The sequence below is a fragment of the Pleurodeles waltl genome, chromosome 3_1 (genome assembly GCF_031143425.1).
Source record: "Pleurodeles waltl isolate 20211129_DDA chromosome 3_1, aPleWal1.hap1.20221129, whole genome shotgun sequence".
NCBI classification, from domain to species: Eukaryota; Metazoa; Chordata; class Amphibia; order Caudata; family Salamandridae; genus Pleurodeles; species Pleurodeles waltl.
In genome coordinates, this window is record NC_090440.1 from 356,048,541 (window position 1) to 356,073,694 (window position 25,154).

The window sequence follows — 25,154 nt, forward strand, 5'->3', positions numbered from 1 at the left end:
GACCGACTCCGAGTCGAACGGCGCAGAGAGTCATGGCGGCGCCGTTTCTTATGCTTCTTCGAAGAAGCATGGGAAGAGGATCTACTATGGCTCCTATGACGCTTCTTCATCTTGGCCAAAAAGAGATTGGCCTCCCTTTCTTTTAAAGCCTTAGGATTCATGCTCTGGCAAGACACACACTCCTCAACGTCATGCTCAGAGCTAAGGCACCAAAGACAATCGTCATGAGGGATAGTGACCAAAATGCAACTCCCACACTCTCTGCATGGCTTAAAACCGGACTTAGTAGGGGCAGACATTGTAACTACAAAGAGCAACAAGATGAAACCTCCAACAGAAGCGAGAGCTAGGAGAAAACCGTTAGCATCGAAGGCGCGTAAAAAAGTGAACTGGCATCAGCACACCGACGAGGAATTCTTATTGGCACGGTGACATCAGACGGAGTCGTGTGGAGCCGTGAAATTGTGACATCCTCTTTGACATGGAGAGCTGGGAAGAAGATTTTACGTTGGATGCTGGCGCAAGGGCGAATTCGTAAGGTGAGGAATCCACAGGTAGCTATTGTATCCACCAGAAAAAGGGTTACCGAAGGTAAGTAATTTGTTCTCCTCCTTGTACTTTTCTCAAATTGTCTCAACAGTTCAGTTTGTTACTTTCCTTCAAGTGCCAAAATATTGACCTAGAATGTCGCAATCAAAATAGAAAGATAAAATCTTTCTTTGCCATTCACTTGTTGTTGCATATCCCATTCAGGACCTGCGTACCTTCGACTTGCTATTCTCTTTCTTTTCAACTTCCATCAGAAAGAGCCTTTCGGTCTGAGCGTATCTAGAAGAGATAAGTTCATGGCATTGTTGAAGGTTGGTGTGAAGAAAGAATCAGGGCAAGTCAGAAGTTAAGGAGGAAGTCAGAGAGGGAGAGAAAAGTAGACCCTCAAAGGTGAAGGAAGAGGAGGACAATGTGGACACTGATTGGTTAACTGAGGAAAACAGGGGAGAAGAGGTCTCCTCGCAGGTATGAAAACATCTGTCCAGATTTGACTTGGGCGAAAGTCAACAGGTTGAGATCAGATTAGGAAATAGGCCAAGCTCTGGTAAAGGGATAGGCTTGCAAGGATAATAGACCCCATGTTGACTTAAAAATGTATTGGAAAAACAGGAATATCCAGAAGGTCCAGGCTCTCGTGGACACCGGAGCGAATGTCTCTTTGATATTTGAAAATCCTAAAAAGTTTAAAGGACAACATTACACCATTACAGGGTTAGGTGGAAAGGGAACTCCAGCTGTGCAAGCCAAGGACCACATGAAAATAGGGAGAACGACACAACAAGAATATACTGTTTAGGTAGTGCCCCTGTTTAAATACATTTTTGGAATTGATATTCTGAAGGGGATGACTCTATATTTGGAAGATGGGTGCTATCAATTCGGATTGAAAACATACATCTCAGCAGCAGCAGTGAGGGTGAGTCATTTGAAAATAACCTCCGTTGAAGGTTCCCCCAGCCACCAACGTGGTTTATTTGAAGCAGCATTGGATCCCGGGAGGGTACGAGGAGATAAGTAAGACCACACGGGAATTGGGGGAAGCGGGGGTCCTGGCCCCAGTCACCACTGCATGAAACAATCCTATGTGGCCTGTGCGCAAACATGATGGGAGCTGGAGGATGACAGTTCATTATGACAAATTGAATAAACATCCACTCCCTTTGACTGCCACTGTCCCAGAAACCATCACTCTGATTGAAAACATACAGAGACATAAAGGGACTTGGTGTGTGGCAACTGATATTGCTAATGCGTTTTTCACTATACCATTGGCCCCTGAGAATCAAGAGCACTTTTCATTTTTGTGGTTTGGGAGACAATTTTGCTTTTTAATATGTGCATTGTACATTGCCCTACTATGTGTCAGTGGCTGGTGGCAGAACACCTGGATGAAGTACCTGCCATTCCAGGGGTGCAGCTTTTTCATTATAGTGATGACATGATGGTGTGTGGAGAAACACAAGGACTGGTGCAGACTTAGTTGGACAGGATTGTACAACATTTGCAAATTAAGGGGTGGGAGATAAATCCCAAAACATACAAGGACCCTCTCAAAGTATACAGTTCCTGGGATTCCAGTGGAATCAGGGACATAGGGAGGTGTTGCCACAGGTGAGGCAAAAGATACTTGAATTTGCTACACCCCGAATAAGAAGGAAACTCAATGGTTCATTGTACTGTTTGGTTTTTGAAGGCAGCATATCCCTCATTTGAGTCAGATTTTGGCCCGTTTGTCAAAGTGACTCAAAAGAAACATGAGTTTAAATGGGGAGAGCAACAGCAGTGTGCGTTTGAATTTGCAAACATGCTTTAGACTTGTGGCCATTACAAGAAGGAGACATTGAGTTACATGTGACAGTTCAGGGGCATTACGCAAACTGGAGCATGTGGCAAAAACAGGGAAGAAAGAGAGTGCCCCTAAGATTCTGGACTAAAAAGGTGCCGGATGATGGAGAGAGGTACACTCCATTTGAAAAGCAGTTACTGGTGTGTTATTGGGCTCTAGTGGACACTGAGCAGATGACAATAGGACATAAGGTGATTCTGAGGCTCAAGATCCCAATAATGCAGTGGTGATGAGTTCACCCAAAACTTATCGAATAACGCATGCACAGGAAGCAAGTGTCATTAAGTGGAAATGGTACATGCAGGACAGGGCCCAAGTGGGACCAGCAGCAACCACGGCAACTGATGAAGATGGGGAGGTGTTGTAGGAGGAGCCAGAGGTAAGAGAGTTACCAGTGAAGTGGGGTGAGCCATTTGAGTCATTGTCCCCTTAGGATAGGAAGCATCAATGGTTCAGCAAAGTATGGGGGCCAAGAGGCAATAGAAGACAGTGTCATACAATCTAGTAACTAAGAAGTTGCTTTCTACCACTGGTGAAGGAGAGAGTAGTTAATATGCAGAATTATATGCTGTATATCAAGCCTTAAAACAAGAATTAACTGAGAAATGTCACATCTGTACTGATTCTTGGTCTACTGCCAATGGGCTAGCTGCCTGGCTCCCCATATGGCATGTACATAATTGGCAAATACATTCAAAGGAGGTGTGGGGCAAAGAATTGTGGCAGGAACTTTGGGAAATGTTACAGCCAAGTACTATCACTATATATCATGTAGATCCCCACTGTCCCACTTACTGACTAGAAAGGTCGTTTAATTCCCTTGCAGACGAAAAAGCTAACATTTCGCAAGCATAAGTGGAGACACAGGATTCTGACTTGGTGGGGATGGCTAATTGGGCTCAGCAAAAATGTGGACACCTGGGAGAGAAGGCTACTAACAGGTGGTCAGCGATTCGAGGGATGCACATTCCCCTAGACTTGATCAAAGCTGTGAATAGTCAATGTCCCATTTGTTAACACACAAAAGAGATCTGTCCCGCAAACAATCAGAGGTCAGTTGGGGAAGAGGAAAGTTCCCGGGGGGCAGATATTGCAGATTGATTACATCGGGCCAATGCCCGTGTGTTGAGGTTGTCAGCATGCCTGTACAGTGGTGGATACTTATTCTGGCTATTTGATAGAGTTTCCATGTAAAAGTGCTACACAATACAATTAAGACACTAGACTTGTTGTTGTACTATGGAGTTCTACTCCAGATCCATGGTGACAATTGATCCCATTCCAAGGGTACGTTGGTGCAAGATTACTGTTGGCAGCACAATATAGAGTGGATTTATCATGTTCCATATTACCCACAAGCTGCGTGATTGATTGAGGAAATGAATGGATTGTTGAAGTCTCAGTTGAGAAAATTGTCAGATGGATCGCTAGAAAATTTGGAGAGATTATTTGAATGAAGCGTTACAAATAGTGAAAAACAGACCTTTGACAAATGCAGAAACTCCTTTATTGTGACCGACAGGGTGGAAACAACAGCCACCATAGCGGTAGCCGCCTACAGCCAGGCGAAAGTCAATGTTCCGCCCACCATATTAAGACACAGGAAACCGCCACCTTTTCCGGGGTGTGGTACCAACGACATCAAAACCTTGGCTGAAAATGAGCTCAGAAGGGAAAGGACTCACTATTAGAGACACAGGGAAGAACCACGCCGCCATGGAACCATGGAACCTTGTAAGGAAATGCCTCCTTGGCATGGTTACCCCCTGACTTTTTGCCTTTGCTGATGCTAAGTTATGATTTGAAAGTGTGCTGGGACCCTGTTAACCAGGCCCCAGCACCAGTGTTCTTTACCTAAACTGTACCTTTGTCTCCATAATTGGCACAACCCTGGCACTCAGGTAAGTCCCTTGTAACTGGTACCCCTGGTACTAAGGGCACTGATGCCAGGGAAGGTCTCTAAGGGCTACAGCATGTGTTATGCCACCCTAGGGACCCCTCACTCAGCACATACACACTGCTTCACAGCTTGTGTGTGTTGGTGGGGAGAAAATGACTAAGTCAACATGGCACTCCCCTCAGAGTGCCATGCCAACCTCACACTGCCTATGGCATAGGTAAGTCACCCCTCTAGCAGGCCTTACAGCCCTAAGCCAGGGTGCACTATACCACAGGTGAGGGCATATGTGCATGAACACTATGCCCCTACAGTGTCTAAGCAAAACCTTAGACATTGCAAGTGCAGGGTAGCCATAAGAGTATATGGTCTGGGAGTCTGTCAAACGTGAACTCCACAGCACCATAATGGCTACACTGAAAACTAGGAAGTTTGGTATCAAACGTCTCAGCACGATAAATGCACACTGATGCCAGTGTGCACTTTATTGTAAAATACACCCAGAGGGCATCTTAGAGATGCCCCCTGAAAATATACCCGACTTCCGGTGTAGGCTGACTAGTTTTTGCCAGCCTGCCACACACCAGACATGTTGCTGGCCACATTGGGAGAGTGCCTTTGTCACTCTGTGGCCAGGAACAAAGCCTGTACTGGGTGACGGTGCTTCTCACCTCTCCCTGCAGGAACTGTAACACCTGTCAGTGAGCCTCAAAGGCTCACCCCCTTTGTTACAGCGCCACAGGGCATCCAAGCTAGTGGAGATGCCCGCCCCTCCGGCCACTGCCCCCACTTTTGGTGGCAAGGCTGAGGAGATAATTAGAAAAACAGGGAGGAGTCACTGGCCATTCAGGACAGCCCTTAAGGTGTCCTGAGCTGAGGTGACTCTTACTTTTAGAAATCCTCCATCTTGTAGAAGGAGGATTCCCCCAATAGGATTAGGGATGTGCCCCCCTCCCCACAGGGAGTAGGCACACAGAGGGTGTACCCACCTTCAAGGAAAGTAGCCATTGGCTACTGCCCTACTAGACCTCAGCACACCCCTAAATTCAGTATTTAGGGACCCCCAGAACCGAGGAGGATAGATTCCTGCAACTTAAAGAAGAAGAAGGACTGCTGACCTGAAGCCCTGCAGTGAAGACGGAGACGACAACTGATTTGGCCCCAGCCCCACCGGCCTGTCCCCCTACTTCGACAAAAACTGCAACAGCGACGCATCCAACAGGGACCAGAGACCTCTGAAGCCTCAGAGGACTGCCCTACATCTAAAGGACCAAGAAGCTCCCGAGAACAGTGGCCCTGTTCAACAAACTGCAACTTTCTGCAACAAAGAAGCAATTTTAAAGACCCCACGTTTCCCGCCGGAAGAGTGAGACTTTCCACTCTGCACCCGACGCCCCCGGCTTGACCTGCGGAAGACAAACACCTCAGGGAGGACTCCCCGGTGACTGCGGGCCCGTGAGAAGCCAGAGTTGGCCCCCCCTGAGCTCCCACAGTGACGCCTGCAGAGGAAATCCAGAGGCTCTCCCTGACCGCGACTGCCTGTAACAAGGGACCCGGTGCCTGGAACCAACACTGCACCCGCAGCCCCCAGCACCTGAAGGAACCGAACTCCAGTGCAGGAGCGACCCCCAGGTGACCCTCTGCCTAGCCCAGGTGGTGGCTACCCCGAGGAGCCCCCCCTGTGCCTGCCTGCATCGTTGAAGAGACCCCTGGGTCTCCCCATTGCTTTCAATACAAAACCCAACGCCTTTTGTACTCTGCATCCGGCCGCCCATAGTGCCGCTGAGGGCATACTTTCTGTACCTGGGTGTGTCCCCCCCGGTGCCCTACAAAACCCCCCTGGTCTGCCGTCCGAGGACACGGGTACTTACCTGCTGGCAGACTGGAACTGGGGCACCCCTGTTTCCATTGAAGCCTATGTGTTTTGGGTACCTCTTTGACCTCTGCACCTGACCTGCCCTGAGCTGCTGGTGTGGTAACTTTGGGGTTGCCTTGAATCCCCAACGGTGGGCTACCACCTTGGACCCAACTTTGTACCCTGTAAGTGTTTTACTTACCTGTGAACATAACAATTACTCACCTCCCCCAGGAACTGTTGATTTTTGCAGTGTCCACTTTTAAAAGAGCTTATTGCCATTTTTGTCAAAATTGTACATGCTATTGTGAATATTCAAAGTTCCTAGAATACCTGAGTGAAATACCTTTCATTTGAAGTATTAGATGACATTGAGTTACAACCTGTGGTTCTTAAAATAAACTAAGAAAATATATTTTTCTACATAAAAACCAATTGGCCTGGAGTAAGTCTTTGAGTTTGTGTTCCTCATTTATTGCCTGTGTGTGTACAACAAATGCTTAACACTACCCTCTGATAAGCCTACTGCTCGACCACACTACCACAAAAATAGAGCATTATAATGATCTCTTTTTGCCACTATCTTAGCTCTAAGGGGAACCCTTGGACTCTGTGCACACTATTTCTTACTTTGAAATAGTATATACAGAGCCAACTTCCTTCATTGGTGGATCAGCGGTGGGGTACAAGACTTTGCATTTGCTGGACTGCTCAGCTAATACCTGATTACACAACTAAATTCCAAAAATTGTCATTAGAAAATAATTTTTGGAAAGTTGAGCTATTTTTCTAAATTTTTAAAAGTCCTGCTACGTCATTGTGTTAGTCCCTGTTAGCATTTATTTTAGAGTTTAAAAGTTTTATAAAAGTTTGGATTAAGTTCTAGAGATAGTTTTAGATTCTTAAAAACTATCCCAACTTTTAGAGAAATAAAGTCTACTACAGAAGAGATGGTGGATGAGCACAACCTCACCCCTTACCTGCATCTTAGGATGTCAGAGTTAAGGTAAAATCAAAAAGATAAAAACTGGATCAAACCCTACCAAAGTAGAGCTCCAGGAGCTCTTGGCAGAGTTTGCTAGAGAAAACCCCTCTGAAGATAACCTTACAGAGGAGGAAGCTAGTGAAGTGGAGGACAATTTCCCCCCTCCACTCCTAATTAGGGAGACCAGGGTTCCTCCAACCCTGACTCCACAAGTGATAGTCAGAGGTGCTGCTTCTCCCACAGGGGAGTCCAACAGCTCTTGAAGCATTGAGGGCAGCCTCAATGAAGATGACCTCCTGTAAGCCAGGATGGCCAAAAGATTGGCTTTGGAGAAACAGCTCCTAGCCATAGAAAGGGAAAGACAAGAGATGGGCTTAGCTCCCATCAATGGTGGCAGCAACTTAAATAGGGTCAGATATACTACTGACATGCTAAAAATCCCCAAAGGGATTGTAACAAAATACGAAGATGGTGATGACATCACCAAACGGTTCACAGCTTTTGAGAGGTCTTGCGCAACCAGAAAAGTAAACAGATCTCAATGGGGTGCTCTCTTTTTGGGAAATGTTCACTGGAAAGTGTAGGAATAGACTACTCACTCTCTGGAAAAGAAGCAGAATCCTATGACCTCATGAAGGCTACCCTGATTGAGGGCTTTGGATTCTCAACTGAGGAGTACAGGATTAGGTTCAGGGGGGCTCACAAATCCTCGAGCCAGACCTGGGTTGATTTTGTTGACTTCTCAGTCAAAACACTGGATGGTTGGATTAATGGCAGTGGTGTAAATGATTATGAAGGGCTGTACAATCTGTTTATGAAAGAACACCTTTTAAGTAATTGTTTCAATGATAAACTGCATCAGCATCTGGTAGACATAGGTACAATTTCTCCAGAAGAATTGGGAAAGAAGGCAGACCATTGGGTCAACACTAGGGTGCCCATGACTTCCACAGGGGGTGACCAAAAGGTTCCACTTCTACTACTACTCCAGTTTGCACTGGAATAGCTGGTCTCCAGTTTGGATCAACAGTGTGCCCAGAGCAAATCAGAGTCCACACTGAAGCTACATTAGTCTCTGAGGGGGGTGGACTTAGCCACACTAGCTGCCTGGCCCCCTAATATGCAAAAATACAGGCAGCAACTCTTTATTAATGGGACTAGTGTATAAGCCCTAAGGGATACAGGTGCCAGAGTCACAATGGCGACAGACAAACTGGTTTCCCCAGGACAATACCTGACTGGACAAACGTATCCCGTCACCAACGCTGACAATCAGACTAAAGTACATCCCATGGCTATGGTAACTTTAGAATGGGGAGGGGTCAGTGGCCTGAAACAGGTGGTGGTCTCCTCTGCTATCCCAGTAGAATGTTTGCTTGGAAATGACCTAGAGTCCTCAGTATGGGCTGAGGTAGAACTAAAAACCCATGCAGCCATGCTGGGTATCCCTGAACTGGTGTGTGTCAAGACAAGGGCACAGTGCAAGGCTCAGGGTGAAAAAGAGGTGTTGGAGTCTGGAATAATGGCCCAACCCTCCAAGAGAAAAGGAAAGAAGACTGGGGAACCAGCTTTAACACAGCAAAAGCAAAAGAACCCCTCTTCCCAGGAAGAAGTTCTACCCTCTGAGGGAACTGAGCCTATGGAGTTGGAACCTTATCAGATTGAACTCTTGGGCCCAGGGGGGCCCTCAAGGGAACAGTTGTGCAAGGGGCAAGACACTTTTCCCTATCTTGAAGGCCTTAGGCAGCAAGCTGCTGAGGAAACAAAAGGATAAGTCAGTGGAACACACAGGAGCTATTGGGAAGATGGACTCCTTTACACTGAGGCAAGAGATCCCAAACCTGGCACCACTAGGAGAGTGATAGTGCCTCAGGAGTTTACGGAGTTCATTCTGACCTTAGCCCATGACATTCCACTTGCTGGGCATTTGGGACAAACCAAGACATGGGAGAGATTAGTCAACCATTTCTATTGGCCCAACATGTCCCAGAAAGTCAAGGAATTTTGTGCCTCCTGTGCCACCTGTCAAGCCAGTGGTAAGACAGTTGGCCATCCAAAGGCCCCCCTCATTCCACTTCCCGTGGTGGGGATCCCATTTGAAAGAGTGGGAGTGGACATAGTGGGTCCACTTGAACCTCCCACAACCTCAGGGAATCAGTATATCCTAATAGTAGTGGATCATGCTACTAGGTACCCTGAAGCAATTCCCCTTAGGTCCACTACTGCCCCTGCAGTAGCCAAAGCACTCATTGGTATCTTTACCAGAGTGGGATTTCCTAAGGAGGTGGTTTCTGACAGAGGTACCAACTTCATGTCAGCTTACCTGAAACATATGTGGAATGAATGTGGAGTGACTTACAAATTCACCACACAATACCATCCACAAACCAATGGTCTTGTGGAAAGATTCAACAAGACATTGAAGGGCAGGATCATGGGGCTCCCTGAAAAGCTCAAAAGGAGATGGGATGTCCACTTGCCATGTCTGCTTTTCGCCTACAGAGAGGTGCCTCAGAAGGGAGTAGGGTTTTCCCCCTTTGAACTTCTGTTTGGCCATCCTGTCAGGGGACCACTAGCTCTTATAAAAGAAGGCTGGGAGAGACATCTTTATGAGCCTAAACAAGATATAGTGGACTATGTACTAGGCCTACGTTCCAGGATGGCAGAGTACATGGAAAAGGCAAGTAAAAACCTTGAGGCCAGCCAACAACTCCAGAAGATGTGGTATGACCAAAAGGCTGCTATGGTTGAGTTTGAGTTTCAGCCATGGCAGAAAGTCTGGGTTCTGGAGCCTGTGGCTCCCAGGGCACTTCAGGACAGTGCTAGAGAGAAAGAGTCAGGTCACATACCTGGTAGACCTAGGCACTAGCAGGACCCCCAAAAGGGTGATTCATGTGAACCGCCTCAAACTCTTTCATGACAGGGCAGATGTAAACATGTTAATGGTTACAGATGAGGACCAGGAAGTTGAGAGTGAACTTCTCCGTGATCTCCTCTCCACTGACCCTAAAGATGGCTCAGTAGATGGAGTGATCTATTCAGACACCCTCTCTGGCCAACATCAAGCTGACTGTAGGAAAGTCCTACAACAGTTTGCTGAGCTCTTTTCCCTAACCCCTGGTCAGACACACCTGTGTACCCATGATGTGGACACAGGAGACAGCATGCCTGTCAAAAACAACATTTTTAGACAGTCTGACCAAGTTAAGGAAAGCATCAAAGTGGAAGTCCACAAGATGCTGGAATTGGGAGTCATTGAGCACTCTGACAGCCCCTGGGCTAGCCCAGTGGTCTTAGTCCCCAAACCTCACACAAAAGATGGCAAGAGAGAGATGAGGTTTTGTGTGGACTACAGAGGACTTAATTCTGTCACCAAGACAGATGCCCATCCCATTCCAAGGGCAGATGAGTTAATTGACAATTTGGGTGCTGCCAGATACTTAAGTACCTTTGACTTAACAGCAGGGTACTGGCAAATTAAAATGGCACCAGTAGCAAAAGAGAAAACAGCATTCTCTAAACCTGAAGGGCACTATCAGTTTACTGTGATGCCTTTGGCTTAAAGACTGCCCTTGCCACCTTCCAAAGGTTGGTGAATCAAGTCCTTGCTCGCTTGGAGTCCTTTACTGCAGCTTATCTTGATGATATTGCTGTCTTTAGCTCCAGCTGGCAGGATCACCTGGTCCACCTGAATAAGGTTTTGCAGGCCCTGCAAGCAGCAGGCCTCTCTATCAAGGCATCTAAATGTCAGATAGGGCAAGGTACTATGGTTTACTTGGGACACCTTGTAGGTGGAGGCCAAGTGCAGCCACTCCAACCCAAGATCCAGATTATTCTGGACTGGGTAGCTCCAAAAACCCAGACTCAAGTCAGGGCATTCCTTGGCTTGACTGGTTACTATAGGTTTGTGAAGGGATATGGATCCATAGTGACACCCATCACAGAACTTACCTCTAAGAAAATGCCCAAGAAGGTAAACTGGACTGTAGAATTCCAACAGTCCTTTGACACCCTGAAGCAAGCTATGTGCACAGCACCAGTTCTCATAGCTCAAGATTACTCCAAGCGGCTTATTGTGCAGACTGATGCCTCTGAACATGGGATAGGGGCAGTTCTGTCCCAAACAAATGATGATGGCCTTGGCCAGCCTGTTGCTTTCATTGACAGGAGGTTACTCCCCAGGGAGCAGCGTTGGAGTGCCATTGATAGGGAGGCCTTTGCTGTGGTCTGGTCCCTGACGAAGCTGAGATCATACCTCTTTGGTACTCACTTTGTAGTTCAGACTGACCACCGTCCTCTCAGATGGCTAATGCAAATGAAAGGTGAAAATCCTAAACTGTTGAGGTGGTCCATATCCCTACTGGGAATGGACTTTATAGTGGAACACAGACCTGGGACTGCCCATGCCAATGCAGATGGCCTCTCCAGGTTCTTCCACTTAGAAAATGAAGACTCTCTTGGAAAAGGTTAGTCTCATCCTCTTTCGTTTGGGGGGGGGGGGGGGGGTTGTGTAAGGAAATGCCTCCTTGGCATGGTTACCCCCTGATTTTCCGCCTTTGCTGATGCTAAGTTATGATTTGAAAGAATGCTGGGACCCTGCTAACCAGGCCCCAGCACCAGTGTTCTTTCCCTAAACTGTACCTTTGTCTCCACAATTGGCACAACCCTGGCACTCAGGTAAGTCCCTTGTAAATGGTACCCCTGGTACCAAGGGCCCTGATGCCAGGGAAGGTCTCTAAGGGCTGCAGCATGTCTTATGCCACCCTAGGGACCCCTCACTCAGCACATACACACTGCTACACAGCTTGAGTGTGCTGGTGGGGAGAAAATGATTAAGTCAACATGGCACTCCCCTCAGAGTGCCATGCGAACCTCACACTGCCTGTGGCATAGGTAAGTCACCCCTCTAGCAGGCCTTACAGACCTAAAGCAGGGTGCACTATACCACAGGTGAGGGCATATGTGCATGAGGACTATGCCTCTACAGTGTCTAAGCAAAACCTTAGACATTGTAAGTGCAGGGTACCCATAAGAGTATATGGTCTGGGAGTCTGTCAAACACGAACTCCACAACACCATAATGGCTACACTGAAAACTGGGAACTTTTGTATCAAACCTCTCAGCACAATAAATGCACACTGATGCCAGTGTGCACTTTATTGTAAAATACACCCAGAGGGCATCTTAGAGATGCCCCCTGAAAACATACCGACTTCCAGTGTGGGCTGACTAGTTTTTGCCAGCCTGCCACACACCATACATGTTGCTGGCCACATGGGGAGAGTGCCTTTGTCACCCTGTGGCCAGGAACAAAGCCTGTACTGGGCTGAGGTGCTTCTCACCTCCCCCTGCAGGAACTGTAACATCTGGCCGTGAGCCTCAAAGGCTCACCCCCTTTGTTACAGTGCCACAGGGCATCCCAGCTAGTGGAGATGCCCGCCACTCTGGCCACTGCCCCCACTTTTGGCAGCAAGGCTGGAGGAGATAATTAGAAAAACAAGGAGGTGTCACCCACCTGTCAGGACAGCCCCTAAGGTGTCCTGAGTTGAGGTGACTCTTACTTTTAGAAATCCTCCATCTTGTAGAAGGAGGGTTCCCCCAATAGGATTAGGGATGTGCCCTCCTCCCCACAGGGAGGAGGCACAAAGAGGGTGTAGCCACCCTCAAGGACAGTAGGCATTGGCTACTGCCCTCCCAGACCTAAACACAGCCCTAAATTCACTATTTAGGGCCCCCCAGAACTGAGGAAGATAGATTCCTGCAACTTAAAGAAGAAGAAGGACTACTGACCTGAAGCCCTGCAGTGAAGACGGAGACGACAACTGATTTGGCCCCAGCCCCACATGCCTGTCTCCCTACTTCGACGAAAACTGCAACAGCGACGCATCCAACAGGGACCAGCGACCTCTGAAGCCTCGGAGGACTGCCCTGCATCTAAAGGACCAAGAAGCTCCCGAGAACAGCAGCCCTGTTCAACAAACTGCAACTTTCTGCAACAAAGAAGCAACTTTAAAGACCCCACGTTTCCCATCGGAAGTGTGAGACTTTCCACTCTGCACCCAATGCACCCGACTCGACCTGCGGAAAACAAACACCTCAGGGAGGACTCCCTGGCGACTGCGACCCCGTAAGTAGCCAGAGTTGACCCCCTTAAGCCCCCACAGCGATGCCTGCAGAGGAAATCCAGAGGGTCCACCTGACCGTGACTGCCTGTAACAAGGGACCCGACGCCTGGAACCAACACTGCAGCCCCCAGCCCCCAGGATCTGAAGGAACCGAACTCCAGTGCAGGAGCAACCCCCAGGCGACCCTCTGCCTAGCCCAGGTGGTGGCTACCCCGAGGAGCCCCCCCCCCTGTGCCTGCCTGCATCATTGAAGAGACCCCTGGGTCTCCCCATTGCTTTCAATACAAAACCCGACGCCTGTTTGCACTCTGCACCCGACCGCCCCTGTGCCACTGAGGGCGTACTTTCTGTGCCTGCTTGTGTCCCCCCCGGTGCCCTACAAAACCCCACTGGTCTGCCCTCCGAGGACACGGGTACTTACATGCTGGCAGACTGGAACCGGGGCACCCCTGTTTCCATTGAAGCCTATGGTGGTCATTACAACCCTGGCGGACGGTGTTAAAGCTGCGGTAATACCGCAAACAGGCCAGCGGACAAAAAAAGGGAATTATGACCGTGGCGGAAACCGCCAACATAGACAGCCACTTTAACACTCCGACCGCCACGGCGGTACGAACAAGCAGCCAACAGACAGGCGGGAGATAATGTACCGCCCACAGTATCACAACCCGCCAATCCGCCACTTTTTCCGGGGTGGATTCACGGTGGATAAAAACACGGCGGAAACAGCTTTAGCAATGGGAAAACGCTCACCTGAACACACTCCACGACGGAAGGAGGCTACCATGGAGCCCGAACTACAAATACTCCCTGCGCTTGTCTTCCTGCTCCTGTACGATCACCAGCAACGTAGGCGCCGAATACAACGGTGAGTACTGCACCTACGACATAGGGGAGGGGGAGGCAAAAGTCAGGGGGGGACAAACGCAACACCCCCACCCCCAACCCGACCCTCGCACACTACAAAACACACACCAATGCAGTTCCAAACAGCACAGTAACAACCCACAACCCCCCCGGAAGAATGCAAAGACAAAACAAAATCAGTTCAAACATTGTAATGTATCAAAATACAGTAACCTACTATATACAGATAGATATACACTTTCCAAATATATACATCACGATTAGTAGTGCAGGTATGCACATTTCAATGTCCGTGGACCACTGGGCCCAAAATGCATGGGCGAGGCCCACACTAGATACCTGTCCACAAACGGAGAGAACACTGCAGGGGCATCAGATAGAAATACAACAGGCACCTCAGGGGGAAGGGAAGGGGGGCACCTCAGCTGGATTACAGCACCACGCCAGATCCACAACGGGGCTCCTTGCCCATTGATGTATCCTGGGGAGTGCAAAGCCACAGTCTTTCAAGTCTCTACAGTGGGTGGGTTGCCCACTGTACCATCCTGGGGAGTGCAAAGCCACAGTCTCTCAAGTCTCTACAGTGGGTGGTTTGCCCACTGTACCATCCTGGGGAGTGCAAAGCCACAGTCTCTCAAGTGGATAACAGTCTCCACTGGTTCTGGAGGGGGACTGGTGCCCAGAGTGCTTCATCCTGTGAAGGACAGACAGAGTGGATGCAGGTCTCCACCGGTTCTGGAGGGGGACTGGTGCCCGGAGTGCATCACGCTCCCCGTGACGGGCCCTGTTCCGTCACTGTCCCAGCTGCACATGGGCTAACGATGCTTGATTTGGCAGTGCTTTTACCTGTTCAGCGGTCTTCACCATGGCGGTCTTTGCCCTGTTCAGCGGTCTTCACCATGTCGGTCTTTGGCTTGTTCAGCGGTGCTTTGCCATGACGGTCTTTGCCCTGTTCAGCGGTGCTTTGCCATGGCGGTGCTTTGCCCTGATCAGCGGTCTTCACCATGGCGGTCTTTGGCCTGTTCAGCGGTGCTTTGCCATGGCGGTGCTTTGTCCTGTTCAGATGTCTTCACAAAGGCGGTCTTTGGCCTGTTCAGCGGTGCTTGCCTTTGCTCTCTCTGACCTGTGCAGCGGTGTGTGGCATTACGGTCCCTCAGTGCCCAGCAGGGCTGTGGCTGCCGGGGACCTCCAGGTCACTGACTCTGGCGGTAGTCTCCTGACCTGTGACGATACTGGTGCCCTCCAGGGCATTGACTCCGGCGGTGGTTTCCTGACCTGTGACGATATTTGTGCCCTCCAGGGCACTGACTCTGGTGGTGGTCTCCTGACCTGTGACGATACTGGTGCCCTCCAGGGCACAGACTCCGGCGGTTGTCTCTGGACCTGTGACGATACTGCTGGAGGTGGCGTCCCGGCCTGCGGGGAGGATGGTGGCCTTCTCCGCCGTGCTGCTCTTCCCAGACTTTGGAGACTTCTTCTGCCCCTTCAACACCTTGGGAGGAGTCACAGCAGACCCAGCACCCCCCCGGGACCCTTGTGAGCTGGTGTCTTCACCCTCTTCCATCGGCCACTTTCCAACTTAAGGTGCTTTACAGGGAGTGGACTGGAAGTGCTTTGGCTCCGTGTCACACTGGCTGCCCTGGTGGCCGGTGCACTCCACACACCTTTAACACGCACCACTGGTACCGGACTTTTTCTGGCTGAGGTGCTACTATGGGACCTATGAATTGGAGGGGTGGGGGTGGGGGAAAGAGGTCAACGTCACTGAGGAAGAGTTTCTGCCGAACACTGGGACGGGTAGCTGGAGGGGGTCTGGGAGTGGAGGAAGAGGAGGTGGTACTTTAGGTAATTTGGGTGCAGGTGCAGGTACTGGAGGCTGTCGTGAGGTAGATGGATGTTGGGTGTGTGGGTGCCCGCGTTTGTGTACTTTGGGAGGGGGCGTCACAGACACACTGGGAGTGGATACAGGGGACGTGTAAATGGTAGTGGGGGTGGTGAGTGCAGGTGAGCGGGGTGTGGTGCTGGGTGTTCTGGTGCAAGTCCTAGTGCCTGTAGATGTAGTGCATGCAGGTGACAGTGTAGACGACACTGGGAGGGAGGAGGGAGACGACGAGGAGGGGGACACAGTGGAGGCAGTGGATGTTGCTGTGTCTGTATGTGGGTGATGCTTGTGTGAGTGCCTGTGGGTTGTGTGGTGCTTATGTTTGACTGAGCTACTTTTGTGTGTTGGGGTGTGTGCATGCTTGTCTGATGGTGTGCTTGGGATAGGCTGGGGTACAGGGGATTGGATCTGGGTGGAGGAAGTTGGAGGGGGAGGCTAGACACAGGGACAATGGCTGCCATCAGTGCTGAGGCCAGAGATTGCAGGGTTCGATAAAGGGCAGCCTGACCATAATGAATGCCCTCCAGGAATGCATTACGGTGTTGCAACTCCCTTTCTACACCCTGGATGGCATTCACAATGGTAGACTGCCCAACAGTGAGTTACCTGAGGAGGTCAATGGCCCCCTCACTGAGGGCAGCAGGGGTGACAGGGGCAGGGGCTGAGGTGCCTGGGGCGTAGGTGATGCCCACCCTCCTGGGTGAGCGGGCACGGAGCGAAGGCTTAGGGTCTGCTGGGAGGGCGGTGCTGGTAGGGGGGTTGGTGGCTGTACCTGTAGAAGTGGGGGGCACAGATGGTGCCGCCACCACAAGGGAGCACCCATCGGCGGACGAGTCCGTGTCGCTGTTTGGTGATCCGGTGACCGACATGAAACTCCCCTCGCCCTCCGTCCCACTGGTGTATTCAGAGTCTGTGGTGTGGCCCTCCATGGCCATGTGGGATGCAGCTCCCTCGTGCTCCGGTGCCACTGTACCTCCGCCTGATGATGCTGATGCACAAAAAGAACAGGGAGAGCGCAAAAAGGGGTGGGGAAACAGAAGAAAGACAGGTTGAGTGCATGGCTTACCGCTACCGTTGGCGGACAATATAGACACAGCAGCCCCCTGCACTACGCCGTGCTCTTGGCCTCTACAGATGCAATTCCTGGGATCTGGAATACATGGCTATAGTGGACTTCTGCACACATAGATGACACAGGGGCATGTATACCTGTACTTGGCACTCTACAGAGGTGGGGTGGAGTGCCACATGGCATGCATTACGGAGAAGCCTAGCCTACCTAACTCGCCCTGGCCTAGGGGAACCCAAAGCCCTCCTCCCCCACCCACACCCCACCACTGCGCGCAAAGTCCGCTGAATGAGAGTGTACTCACCCCCTTGTGTCTGCTGTGATGAGCTCAAGCGCCCATCCAACTCAAGGTAGGCCACCGCCAGGATCCTGAACATCAGGGGGGGTCATGGTGCGACGGGCACCCCTCCCACGTTGGGAGGCCATCCCCAGCTGAGCCTCCGCCGTCTTCTTGCTCCAGCGGCGAATGTCCTCCCATCTTTAACGGCAGTGGGTGCCCCGTCTCTGGTGGACCCCCAGGGTCCGGACGTCCTTGGCGATGGCATGCCAAATGTCCTTCTTCTGGTGGGCGCTGACCTACATGACATGTACAGGGGAAGAAGAGAAGTCATTAACAAGTGCACCGTCGAAGTGAGTGGCCCCCATCCCTACCCTTGCCATGTGGCACATGCATTCACAGTCCTTCATGATCGCTTAACTCTGCCCCCTTGCTACTGACATCCAGCTCTCTCCACCCAGCATAGCCCAGACAACATGCTCCCTGTGTACTTACCTGTTGGTCTGGAGGACCGTAGAGTAGCGTGTACTGGGGGAGGACCCCGTCGACTAGCTTCTCTAACTCCTGAGCAGTGAAGGCAGGGGCCCTTTCCCCAGACGCAGCAGCCATTTTCTCTTCCAGACCGAGGTCACAGCAGCACTTGCAGTATAGGTCCTCTCCTGTCGAAGATCAGGTATCGAGTGATTGAACAGATAGAAAATGGCGGTCACGTCCGCGGCGGTGACGTCCGCGGCAGTGCGTATCATCACCGCCGGCGCACTTCGTGATTGGCTCCTGGGACCCATAGAGTCCAATGTTAACCAGTGCAGCATTGCGCCGCGGTCTATGAACGCCTAACGGGACGGTGTACAACTCCTGCGCAGATACCTCACACCCCATTGTCCCACTTTAGAGGTCAGGCAGCCGCCATTTCAGGGCTTCATTTACTACTGCGTCACACATACCTAGGCCTACACTCAACACACATACAGGATGAGTTTTGTATTTGGTGTCGTGTTCTGTGTAGCTGTGGGTACATACCTGTGATTTTGTTGACTCTGTGGTCACTGTTGTCCTTCTTAGGCACCGTCAGCTGGGACATTTGAGGAGATGGCGGAATCCTCTGGTGTACCGACCGCTGGTGGACCTGTTAACAATGGAGGAGGGACATTTGATCATCACCTACAGGTTTGACCGTGCCACAATCCAGGAACTGTGTACCCAGATGGAGCCAGACCTGATCTCACCAATCCGCCATCCCACAGGAATACCCCCTGATGTGCAGGTGCTATTAGTGCTCCATTTCCTTGCAAGAGGATCATTTCAAACAACAGTGGCCATGGCATTAGGGATGTCCCAGCCTTTGTTTTCCAACGTGCTGTCCAGAGTGTTGTCTGCCCTGCTGAAACACGTAAGGAGCTACATCGTTTTCCCTCAGGTGGAGGATTTGGCTACAGTGAAGGGTGACTTCTATGCCCTGGGACACATCCCCAACATCATAGGTGCTATTGATGGCACCCATGTAGCTCTGGTCCCCCCACGCAGGAGTGAACAGGTGTACAGGAACCGGAAGAGTTATCATTCCATGAATGTACAGATGGTATGTTTGGCAGACCAGTACATCTCCCAGGTGAATGCTATGTTCCCTGGCTCAGTGCATGACGCCTACATCCTGCGGAATAGCAGCATCCCGTATGTGATGGGTCAACTCCAGAGGCACCGTGTGTGGCTATTAGGGGACTCTGGTTGCCCCAACCTGTCCTGGCTATTGACCCCAGTGAGGAATCCCAGGACCAGGGCAGAGGAACGCTACAATGAGGCCCATGGGCGGACTAGGAGGGTAATCGAACGCGCCTTCGGCCTTCTGAAGGCCAGGTTCACGTGCCTCCATATGACAGGTGGTTCCCTATTCTACTCACCAAGGAAGGTGTGCCAGATCATCATCGCCTGCTCCATGCTTCACAATCTTGCTTTGCGACGCCAGGTGCCTTTTCTGCAGGAGGATGGTCCAGATGACAGTGTTTATTGAAGTGCTAATTATTGGAGGGGGTGGCAAAATGGTGATGGGTGATGGTGGAGGAATGTCCATGGTGGAGTCCAGTCTATTAGTCACACAGGTGCATTGCCCATATGGGCATAGGAAGTGGGGCTGGGGCAGTTCCAATCTGGACAGGGTAACAAAGTGGGACAGTGGGAGGACAATCAGGGTGGTCTCATTTCCTGGCGGGGGTCTTGCCATCTTGCTCTGCCCTGTTCCTGGATCTCAGGGACCGCTTGCGGGGTGGTTCTCCGTCTGCAGGGGGTGGGGTGCTGGTGTGATGGTCCGGTGGCGGGGCATCCTGTCCACTGGCGCCGGCGGAGGTGGTGGGCAGTTAATCGTCCATGCTAGTGTCAGGGGCCCCTTGGAGTGCCACGGTGTCCCTCATGGTCTTTTGTATGTCCTTCAGCACCCCTATGATGGTGCCTAGGGTGGAGCTGATGGTTCTAAGCTCCTCCATGAACCCCAAATACTGTTCGTCCTGCATGCGCTGGGTCTCCTGAAACTTGGCCAGGACCGTCGCCATCGTCTCCTGGGAGTGGTGGTATGCTCCCATGATGGAGGAGAGGGCCTCGTGGAGCGTGGGTTCCCTTGGCCTGTCCGCCCCCTGTTGCACAGCAGCCCTCCCAGTTACCCTGTGTTCCTGGGCCTCCGTCCCCTGGACCGTGTGCCCACTACCACTGCCCCCAGATCCCTGTTGTTGTTGGGGTGGTGGGTTAGACTGGGTTCCCTGTAGTGGTGGACACACCGCTGATTGATATGTCCTGGGTACGGAGGTATGGGCCCGCTGGGTGGGTGCTGTGCTGGTGTTACCAGAGAGGGGTAGGTCTGTGGTGGCTTGTGCCTGTGTGAGGGGAACCGACTGTCCCGAGGCCCACGATGGTCCGGGCTGGTCATCTGGATCCAGTTGGCCAGAGCTGCTGTCATCACTGTGGGCCTCTTCTGTGGGTGGAGTAGAAATGTCTGGATTCTCCTGTCTGGTGACGTTGGGTAGTGGTCCTGTAGGGTTATAAAAGCATGATTATAGCATGTGTGTGTGTCATTGTGTGCAATGGGTGGGTGAGCGTGTACCCCAGTGCTAGCATTCCAGTGTGGGGGCTTGTGTGATGATGGTTGGGGGGGTGTTAAGGGTATGTGCTGTGGGCATGCTTTAGTGAGGGGTGACCATGCTTTGGTGTTGCATGCAGGGCTTGGTGTTGGGATGTGTGGTTTGTGAATTGAGTACATTAGTGAGGATTTGGCGTGATAGGGGAGGGGGTGAGGGTGGGGGTGTGAGATAGCATGCAGGTAGGGTGGGGGATCTGATAGTTAAGATTTGACTTACCAGTGTCCCATCCTCCACCGACTCCTCCGAGGCCCTCAGGATGCATGATGGTCAAGACCTGCTCCTCCCATGTTGTTAGTTGTGGGGGAGGAGGTGGGGGTCCGCCGCCAGTCCGCTGAATCGCGATGTTGTGCCTGGATATCACGGAACGCACCTTTCCCCGTAGGTCGTTCCACCTCTTCCGGATGTCCTCCCGATTTCTTGGATGCTGTCCCACAGCGTTGACCCTGTTGATGATTCTTCACCATAGCTCCATCTTCCTGGCTATGGAGGTGTACTGCACCTGTGCTCCAAATAGCTGTGGCTCTAACCGTAGGATTTCCTCCACCATAACCCTGAGCTCCTCCTCGGAAAACCTGGGGTGTCTTTGGCGTGACATGGGGTGGTGTAGGGGATGTGTGGGGTGGTGTATGTGTTGATGAGTGTGGTGATGTGTGGTGGTGTGGGGTGTTTTGAGTGTGGATGTTGTATGGGTGATGGTGTTGTGTGCCTCTGTGTGGTGGGGTTGTCTATTGCTGTTGTCTCTTTCTGGCCTTCTCTCTGTAATATTGGTCGTAGGGGTTTGTGGGTGATGTGGGTGTGTGTTTTATATTGTATTGGGTGTGTGGGAGTGGTGTGTGTATGTGTATCAGGTGAGTGTATTTTGAATTGTCCAATGTGGCGGTGTTTTGGAGATGTGTGTGTATTTTGAGCGCGGCGGTGTGTACCGCCAATGGAATACCACGGTTCAAAGACCGCCGCGTGGATTCGTGGGTCGTGATAGCATGGGCGTGTTTCTGTTGGCGTGACGGTGGAGGAATTGTTTTCGCCAGTTTATCACTGACCTTTGGTGTGGCGGAGTTGTGTGGGTGTCTGAATTTCGGCGGATTCCGATATGTGGGTCATAATAGCTGTGGCGGGATTCCGCGGCCGCGGCGGTGTGTTGGCGGTTTTCTGCACGGCGGTAAGCGGCTTTAACCGCCAATGTTGGAATGACCCCCTATGTGTTTTGAGCACCTCTTTGACCTCTGCACCTGACTGGCCCTGAGCTGCTGGTGTGGTAACTTTGGGATTGCCTTGAACCCCCAACGGTGGGCTACCTTGGACCCAACTTTGAACCCTGTCAGTGTGTTACTCATCTGTGAACTTAACAATTACTACCTCCCCCAGGAACTGTTGATTTTTGCAGTGTCCACTTTTAAAATAGCTTATTGTCATTGTTGTCAAAACTATACATGCTATTGTGATTATTCAAAGTTCCTAGAATACCGGAGTGAAATACCTTTCATTTGAAGTATTACTTGTAAATCTTGAACCTGTGGTTCTTAAAATAAACTAAGAAAATATATTTTTCTATACAAAAACCTATTGGCCTGGAATTGTCTTTGAGTGTGTGTTCATTTATTGCCTGTGCGTGTACAACAAATGCTTAACACTACCCTCTGATAAGCCTACTGCTCGACCACACTACCACAAAAATAGAGCATTAGAATTATCTCTTTTTGCCACTATCTTACCTCTAGGGGGAACCCTTGGACTCTGTGCACACTATTTTGTACTTTGAAATAGTATATACAAAGCCAACTTCCTACAAACCTGAACTGTATGTCTTCCCCATGATCTTCTATGTTCTGCTCCACCACGAACACCAACGCCAGCGAAGATGATGATGGTAAGTACAACCGCCTAGCACACAAGGGAGGGGGGGGAGGAAGAAAAGAGTGACACACACACGCACAACTCACACCCCAAAAACACACACCATACACAAACCATATGCATTATAAAAACAATTTTACCCCGTCACTTGGTTGAATAATGCAAGGACAAAACGATTTCGCAAAATTGAATGTAATGAGATCAACACAATATGAAAAATAAGTTTGGCAAGATAATAGATATATACATATGTACAGAAAAAGGGACACAGCCCAGTCCACAATTTGCGTAGGCCACATGGCCACAGACCAAAGTCCAAGGCCACACATGTCACTGGCTTCAACACAGAGAGAACACTGCAGGGGCATCAGTTGGTAAGTAGGCAGGCACCTCAGAGGGGTTGGGGGGACCTCAGCCGGGAGATGTAACAAGACCACTGGTTCTGGAGGGGCAACATCCCCTATGCTTAGTCCTGGGGAGTGCAAGGCCACAGTCTCTCCGGTGGGTGTCATACCGACTGGTTCTGGAGGGGGCAACCTGCCCTGTTCTTGATCCTGGGGAGTGATGGGCCACAGTCTCTCAGGTGGGTGTCATACCCACTGGTTCTGGAGGGGGCAACATGCCCTATGCTTGATCCTGGGGAGTGCAAGGCCACAATCTTTCAGGTGGGTGTCAAACCCACTGGGTTTGGAGGGGGCAGGCCGCACAGCAGCCCATGGAGGCAGGGTTGCATACTGTCCGCCGGCGGTGACGGCTGCACAGTGGTGGTGCTGTTGGTGGGGGGGAGGCTCCTGCCCATCCCCTGCAACCTCGGACAGCTGCACAGTGGTGGTGCTGTTGGTGGGGGGAGGCTCCTGCCCCTCCCCTGCAACCTCGGACAGCTGCACAGTGGTTGTGCTGCTGGTGGGGGGAGGCTCCTGCCCATCCCCTGCAACCTAGGACGGCTGCACAACCATGGTTGGTGGTGGGGGCTCCGTCACTGTTCCTGGCCCAGGCCCCTTGGTCTTCCTCCTGGGGCAGGCTCCTTTCCCTTCTTGCCTGCTGGGGCAGGCTCCTTGGTCTTCCTGCCTGCTGGTGCAGGCTACTTTCCCTTTAGGCTGCCTGGTACAGGCTCCTTGGTATTCCTGTCTGCTGGTGCAGGTTCCTTTCCTTTTAGGCTGCCTGGTGCAGGCTCCTTCCCTTTCAGGATATGTGGCCTGGATCCCTTTCCACCACAGGTGGGTGTGGTGACAACTGGACCCATGGACTGTGTGGCTGATGTGCTTGGCTGGGTTCTTCCTACCCTGCCCATACATGTAGGATGGGGGGAGGAGTAGGGAAGAGGTCAATGGTGGATAGGAACAGTTTTTTAGGGACACTAGGGCAGGAAGAGGGAGAAGGAATGGGAGTGGTCGTTGGAGGTGTCTGTCCGCTGCTTTTAGGTGCAGGTGCATGGGCTGTATGCTGTTGTGGGATGGATGGCTGTTGGGTTTCTGAGTGCTTGCGTTTGTGTATTTTAGGAGGGGGGCAGATACAGTGGGAGAGGACACAGGGGACGTGTGCATGACTGTTGTGGAGGTGTCTGCCAGTGAGGTGTGTGTTCTGCTTGGTGTGGTTATGCTGGTAGTGTATGATGATGTAGTGCATGCAGGTGTGAGTGTGAACGGAACTGGGTGGGAGGTGGTGGAGGAGAAGGAGGGGGAGACAGTGGAAATAGTTCATGTTGGTGTGTCTGCAACTGGGTGGTGTTTGTGTGAGTACCTGTGGGATGAAGTGTGGTGCTTGTGTTTGCCTGTGACACTCTTGGGTATTGCCTTGTATTCATTCTTGTCTGTTTGTGTGCTTGGGATGGGTTGGGGTTGAGGAGAATGGGACTGGGAAGTGGAAGTTGGAGGTGGGACGGTAGAAACAGGGACAATGGCTGCCATCAGAGAGGAGGCCCGAGCCTGAATCAATCTCTGTTGGGCCACCAATCCAGTATGAATGCCCTCCAGGAATGCATTAGATTGTTGCATCAGGGCTGCCAGCCACTGGATGGCATTTACAATGGTTGACTGCCCTAGAGAGATGGATCTCAGGAGGTCAATAACCTCCTCACTCAGGACAGCAAGGCTAACTGGGGCAGGGCCTGAGGGGCCTGGGGCGAAGGAGATGCCCACCCTCCTGGGTGAGCGGGCACGGGCAACTGGATGAGGGGCTACTGGGAGGGCGGTGTTGGTACCGGGATGGCGGTGGTACCTGTAGCTGGGGTGGTCACAGAGGTGTCCACCACCATCAGGGAGCTTCCACCGGAGGAGGTATCTGTGTCAGAACTGTCCCCTCCAGTCTCAGCCATGGTGCTCCCCTTGCCCTCCGTGCCACTGGTGCCCTCACCCTCGGTGGACTCTGCCTCCTGGGTTCTGTAGGATGCAGCTCCCTCCTTTGCCGATGCCTCTGCTCCTCCGCCAGATGATGCTAATGCACATAAGGACAGGATGACAAAACAAAAACGGGGGGAAGAGACAAAGAATGCACTTGGTCACTGGCTGCACCAACACCAACGTTGGTGTACAGGGCACCCTCACACACAGGGAACAGCCCTATGCAATATGCCACTGCACTACCAGAGAAACAGTTAGCGGCCAAGGAATGGGGAGGGGCACATACCGCCAAATGCAGCACACCTTGGACCCAAGCAGCCCTGACCAGTAGTAAACACCTACGAGCTAGGCCTTTTGAACCCTAGCCACCAGGGGACCTACACTGCAATGTCAGGCCTGGCCTAAAGGCACGCACTGACACACATCCCCCACCTGGATACCACACTGCCATGTAAGTTGTAATGATGGGCACTGTACTCACCC